This window comes from Hevea brasiliensis, unplaced genomic scaffold, assembly GCF_030052815.1.
Source record: "Hevea brasiliensis isolate MT/VB/25A 57/8 unplaced genomic scaffold, ASM3005281v1 Scaf76, whole genome shotgun sequence".
Classification (NCBI taxonomy): Eukaryota; Viridiplantae; Streptophyta; class Magnoliopsida; order Malpighiales; family Euphorbiaceae; genus Hevea; species Hevea brasiliensis.
Genome location: NW_026615295.1, coordinates 149,391 through 156,479, shown reverse-complemented (window position 1 = coordinate 156,479; position 7,089 = coordinate 149,391). Strand labels below are relative to the sequence as shown.

At 35.5% G+C, this 7,089-nt stretch overlaps 1 non-coding gene across 1 annotated transcript; it reads left to right on the top strand.

Annotated features, from left to right (window-relative positions):
- The first annotated feature begins 4,817 nt into the window (after positions 1–4,817).
- Positions 4,818–4,924, top strand: LOC131177728 (small nucleolar RNA R71). The gene has a single exon (XR_009147056.1). It is a non-coding gene; the product is annotated as a small nucleolar RNA R71 (small nucleolar RNA).
- Positions 4,925–7,089: the final 2,165 nt, after the last annotated feature.

The following is a 7,089-nucleotide window of genomic DNA, read 5'->3' as shown; positions in this document are numbered from 1 at the left end:
TGTACAAAAATGCTAAGTTTAGGTCTTTAGCTTGACCATACTCACTCAAAATTTTCATGGAGAATGAGAAAGATAGCAAGTTGCTATTTTCTCAATTGGCTCACCAGCTGAATAATGCCTCAACCTTTGCCCATTTACCTTGAAATTACCCGATTTTTCACCAAAGATTTCCACAGCACCATGAGGTAAAACTTTCAAAATTTTAAATGGACCTGACCACCTTGATTTTAATTTTCCTGGAAAAAATTTCAACCTTGAATTGAATAAGAGAACCAAATCTCCTTCTTTAAAGTCCTTTTTCTTGATATGCTTATCATGCCATTTTTTTGTTCTTTCTTTATAGATCCTAGCATTTTCATAAGTATCAAGTCTCAATTCTTCTAACTCATCAAGTTGCAAAAGTCTTTTGTGTCCAGCAGCTTGTAAATCAAAATTGATTGCTCTTATGGCCCAATAAGCTTTATGTTCTAACTCTACGGGCAAATGGCATGATTTCCCAAAAACTCACCTCTAAGGTGTAGTTCCTATGGGGTTTTAAATGCTGTTCTATATGCCCAAAGAGTGTCATCTAATTTAAGGGACCAATCTTTTACGGACTTATTGTGATTTTCTCCAAGATTTGCTTGATTTCTCTATTTGTGATTTCTACTTGGCCATTTGTTTGAGGTGATATGGTGTGGCAATCCTATGCTTTACCCCATATTTTCTCATCAATTTTCAAATTGGTGGTTGCAAAAATAGCTACCACCATCACTTGATTATGGCACGTGGGGCACCAAACACAGTCAAAACAAATTTTTGAGAATTTCACCACAACTTTTGCATCATTGGTAGGTGTAGCAATAGCTTCTACCCATTTAGATACATAGTCCACCCCTACCAAGATATATTTATTCCCATAAGAAGATGGAAATGGCCCCATGAAATCAATTCCCCACACATCAAATAATTCAACTTCTAATATGAATTTGGGGCATCTCATCTCTTTTGGAAATGTTGCCTACCCTTTGGCACCTATCACACTTGCTTACAAAGTCTCTCACATGTTTAAACATATTAGGCCAATAGAAACCTGATGTCAAGACTTTTCATGATTTTGAGACACTAAAATGACCACCATATTCGGAGGAATGACAATGGTAAATAACATCATTTATTTCTTCCTCTGGTATACATCTTCTAATTATTCCATCATTACATCTTCTAAACAAAGAGGTTCTTCCCAAGAATAAAATTTAACATCATGCAAGAATCTTTTCTTTTCTTTGCCAAGATAAATCGGTGGCAAGACACCACAAGACAAGAAATTCACAATATCGACAAACCATGGAAGTGCGAATTCAACACATACAATTGCTCATTCATGAAAAACTCATCAATTGGCACAATTTCATCATCTCCATTTAGGTTTTATCCTAGAAAGGTGATCGACCACATTCTCAACACCCTTTTTATCTCTTATTTCCAAATCAAATTCTTGAAGTAACAATATCCATCTAATCAACCTAGATTTAGCTTCTTTCTTGCTCATTAAATACTTTATTCTTTGCATGATCGGTGAAAACAATTACCTTTGAGTTGACCAAATAAGAGCGAAATTTATTGAGTGCAAATACTACATAAAGGAACTCCTTTTCAGTTGTGGCATAATTAACTTGAGCTTCATCAAGGGTTGGCTTGCATAGTAAATGGCATAAGGTTTTCTATCTTTTATTTGGAGGGCGGCTCAATAACAAACTTCGCTTGCATCACACATGATTTGAATGGCAAAGTCAATGCGGGGTTGCATGATAGGAGTATTGTTAAGGCCGTCTTCAACCTGCAAAAAGAAACCATACAATCTTGATTAAAATCAAATTTAACATCATGATTCAAAAGATTTGTTAAGGGTTTAGCAAGTTTAGAAAAATCTTGAATAAATCGTCGGTAAAACCCGGCATGTCAAGAAACTTGCACTCCTTTGTGGTGGTTGGAGGGCATTTTTCAATAATTTCTATTTTAGCTCTATCACTTCAATTCCCTATTTGAGATTAAATGCCTAAAGCGATCCCCTCTTGGACCATAAAGTGGCATTTCTCCCAATTCAACACCAAATCATTATCGGCACACCTGCAAAATTTTAGACAAATTAGTCAAGCATGAATCAAAATTAGTGCCATATCTGAAAAGTCATCCATGAAGACCTCCATAATTTCTTCAATAAAATCGGAAAAAATGGCCATCATGCATCTTTGAAATGTGCGGTGCATTACACAATCGAATGGCATCCTTCGATAGGCAAAGGTGCCATAGGGACGAGTAAAGGTAGTTTTTCTTGGTCATCGGGATGTATTGGAATTTGAAAGAAACCAGAATATCCATCTAAGTAACAAAGAATGAATGCTTGGCTAATCTCTCTAACATTTGATCCATAAAAGGAAGGGAAAATGGTCTTTTCTTGTAGCATTGTTCAACTTCCTATAGTCTATGCACATTCTCAACACATACTTGATTCTAGTGGGTATCAATTCATTATTTTCATTTTTAACATTGTCACCCCACCTTTTTTTGGGTACAACATGCAGGACTAACCCACTCCTTTATCGGAAATAGGGTAAATAATTCCAGACTAGTAATTTTAGGATTTCCTTTTTCACAACATCTTTCATTGTAGGATTCAATCTTCTTTGATGTTCAATGGAAGGTTTACTATTTGGCTCAAGGAAAATCCTATGCATACAAACTGTTGGGCTAATTCCCTTTATATCATCAATTGCATAACCCAAAACTCTCCTATATTCTCTCAAAACTCTCAACAATTTTTCAATCTCAATATCAGTTAAACATGCATTAATTATAACTGGATATGTTTCATTCGGTCCAAGAAAAGCATACCTGAGGTTGGAAGGAAGAGGTTTAAGATCTACCTTTGGGGCATCCTCTACCTTTAATGATGGTGGTTTGATCTCCAAATTTTGCACTCCTTCAAGTTGAAAAATTGTGGCTTCAGGATGTGGTGGAGAACTCTCCAAGTGTTGTGCAAAAGTAGCCATGTTATGATTATCATCATCAATGCTCCCACCATGGACTAAGCAATTTTCAAGTGGGTCTTGTGGATAGCTTTTTCTGAAATGCTCTTGAACAATCTATTCAATAATGTCTACCATAAACAAGACTCAACTTCTTCATGTTTCCTTTTCATGGCTGGATTGATGTTGAATATCATTTGATCATCTCCCACTCTAAGTGTCAATTGCTCACCCTTCACATCAATTAATGCACCATTGTTGCTAAATAGAGTCTTCCCATTTTGATAGGAACTTTTGTGTATTCTTCCATATCCTAAATGACTAAGTCCACCGGAATGTAAAATTTCCCAACCTTGATAGGCACATTTTCAAGAATGCCTTAGGATACTTAATTGAGCAGTCGACCAATGAAAGATACATGTTTGTGGGCTTCAATTCTCCCATATTCAACTTCTCATATATTGAAAGAGGCATTAGGCTGACGCTAGCTCCAAGGTCACATAAAGCATTTGCCACACAATTATCACCAATATGACAAGGGATGGAAAACACACCCGGATCTTTGAGTTTGGGAGGTAACTTTTAGAATTATAGCTGCATTGCTCTCCCAAGTTGATGGTGTCATAATCTTCTAGCCTTCTCTTGTTGGAAAGAATCTCCTTCAAAAACTTGGCATAACTTGGCATTTGGGATAGTGCCTCAGTGAATGGCACATTGATATACAACTTCTTTAGCACTTCAAGGAATTTGCCAAATTGTTTGTCTAGCTTATGCTTGATGAATCTTTGAGGGTAGGGAAGGGTGGGTTTGTAAGGTTCAGGTGGGATGTATGGTTTCTCTCCCTCATCTTGCTCACTTTTACTTTCTTCTTCTTTTTCATTTTCTTGCTCTCATTGAATTTTCTTCTTTTGTGCTCTCTTTTCTTCTCTCTTGTTTTCACTCTCTTGACCAACTTTCTTACCACTTCTCAAGGTTCTGACCTTACATTGTTCATGAGGGTTTTGTGGTTGGCTAGGTAGTTTCCCATAGGAATTGCTTCTGATGAGCTTGCTTGTTGCGCCAATTGAGTCTCAACATGCGGTTGTGGACTTGTAATTGATCCATGGTTTGTCTCATGTGTTGCATTTCTTCCTCCAATTTGCTATTCATCTTGCTTTGTTCACAAAAAATTTCTCCATCATGCTCTCAAGGTTGGCTTGGTTCATGAGGTGGAAGGGATTGTTGTGCTCTTGCTTGATATCGGTGGTGGCTGCTTTGTGGGCTGAAATTGAAATTTGAAATTGAGGCCTATTTTGCTGCATAAAGCGCTGGTTATGAGCATAATTTGAGCTTTGGCCTTGTTGAGCAAAAGTTGCTTGTGGTCTCCATGTTGAGTTGTTCACATTAGAATAAGCATTTCCCATAGGTTTACATTGATAACCTCCTGCATAAGCGACTTGTTCTTGCAAATAATCATCTCCATAAGAAGAGTAATCAACTCCACAACTTTGAGTTCCATCTGTGAAGGCAACTTGTTGCATAGTTGTAGGAGTTGAGGTTGTTGCCTTTGTGCAAAAATCACTAAGAAAGTGAGTCAGCTGGTCAAATCTTGCATTCATGTAGCTAAGCGAGTCTAGTTCATAGATCGGCTTTCTTTGGCTCAAGTGCTCTAGGATTTCCCCATAAATGGGTATTATGAGCAATCTTCTCTAATAGATCATAGCATTCTTCACTTGTCATTCTCATGAAATCTCCTCACCTTGTGAATCAATTGTGTTTCTTATGGTGGAGTAACTGCAGTGTAGAAATGCGAACAATCATCCATTTGGTATTTCATGATGAGGACATTGCCTTTCAAGCTCCTTAAATCTCATCCAAGATTCATACAAAGTTTCATCATCTCTTGGTTTAAAAGCTACCATCAAATTCCTCAAATGAGTAGTTTTCCGGGTGGGAAAAATTGAGATAGAAAAGCTTGAGATAATTTGCTCCCAAGTAGCTATAATAGCTTGTGGAAGTGAATCATACCACTCCAATCTTTGAATCCAGAAGAGAGAATGGAAATAAGGTGGTAGAATAACTTCATCGAAACTCAGGTTGTCTTTGTGTACCACATATCATCAAAAATTTCTTCAAATGAGAATGAGGATTTTCAAGTGGGCTACCTCCAAATTGTGAATTGAACCATTTGAATAAGACCGATTTTAATTCAAATTGATTAGCTCCAATAATAGATGCATTATCTCTCACATCGGTACATCTAGGAAAAGCATAATCTAACATGGATCTTCTTTGAGGATCATTTTGATTAACATGACATTTTGCCCGTTTGCTCGTTTCCTCCATTATCTCCACCAATAGCTCTATTTTGATTCTCCATATTTTCAATTGTCTCCTCTTGCTCAAATATTTGTTGTTCTTCTTTTACGCTTCTTTTCTTCTCTTGTATTCCTTTTTGTTGGCTCGTGAATTTTTCAATTTGAGTTGAACAACAATTCGGTATCACTTGTGCTTTTGATCGTCTCATAAACAAGAAAAGTACCTGAAAAACACAAGGAACAATAGTGAAAATAAAAGAAAATAAAAATTCTAATTAGCTTAAAACAATTAAAATCCAACTTAAAAACAAACAATTCCCCGGCAACGGCGCCAAAAACTTGATACGGTGTGTCGCAAGTGCAGTCCGCGATAGTATAGTTTTAAAAAATGATATCGATCCACGAGAATTGTGCTTAAATTGGAAATAAAAGTATAAGCTAATTAGAATGACAAAAATTAAAAGATATTGAAAATAAAATCTAAAAATTAAAATTAAGACAAAAATTAAAGATGTAAAATGAAATTTGGAATTAAAATTGGTATTTAAGGAATTAATGCTAAATCAAACAATTAACTAAAATTAATTAGACTAGATTACCAAAAATTAATTTGAAATTTCTATTTATGAAATTAAGAACAATTAAATCTAAAAAAATAAAGTAATTCTAGATATTGGATTTAAATTGGATTTAAATTGCTATTTATGAGATTTGGAGGATTTAAATCTAAATTCAATGAAAATTAAATTGATTCTAGAGATTGGATTTTCAATATTGTTTGCATGTGGTTTATCATTAATTTAGCCAAACACATGAGAATTGCAATTTTGAGAAATCAATTCTTAAATTTTTGAAACCTTTTTCAAGCATCTCAAAATTGGTTTCATTAAATCAAACCACTGTTTTCACGGTATTTCAAATCTAACAAAAACCCAACTAATGCATAAAATTGATTTTGGAAAATTCCCTTAATCTTCTTAGCTTATTTCTAACACCAAGAAAATAAAGTTTATTGCAAGATTATCCATCCCCAATATTCACTTTTGGTCCATATTTTAAGTATTAAAACTTAACTTAATGAGGTCCAATTCATCAAGCAATTAAATAAGCACACAATCAATAAATCAAATTATATCATATCCCATTTAAATTGCTATATCAGTTCAAAACCACAATACAAATCAATATTTACAAACCCATCTCTATAATCTCAATTAACTACTCACAAATAATTGTTTAAAGTCAAACCCAAAGGATGAACTGAAGATATAATGGAAATGTAAGCTTAAGGGGTAGAAAAACCCGACAAATTTGCGAAGGATCTCTGTGAGAAAAGTGCGAAGCGTGATCCTTCTTCTGCTTTGGAAGAAAATGCAGAAGGTGCTCCTCCTTCTCTCTTTCTAACTTTTCCGAAAATGACTCCCTTGCTCTCTATGGAAAGAAAGTGATAAAGGGCACTTTATATAGGCGAGGAATTTGTTCTAGAATGGGTAAAGGGAAGGATCGAGAGAAAGTGAGGTAAAAGGTAGATAGCGAAATGCCACGTCAACAATTTTCGATAAAAGCGACATAAGCGAGTCGGTTGTGTCGCGGGTTGTGTCGCTCGGCGTGAATATCGGCGATCGACACAACCTGCGACATAAGCTAATTCGGTTGTGCTGCAGGTTGTGTCGCTCTCGGCCATTTTTTTACTCAACTTCAAAATTTTTGCAATTCGATTTTAATCTCCTCCAAATGGCTACTCTGATCAAAATACATCAAATTTCTCCAAATTTAACCTACAA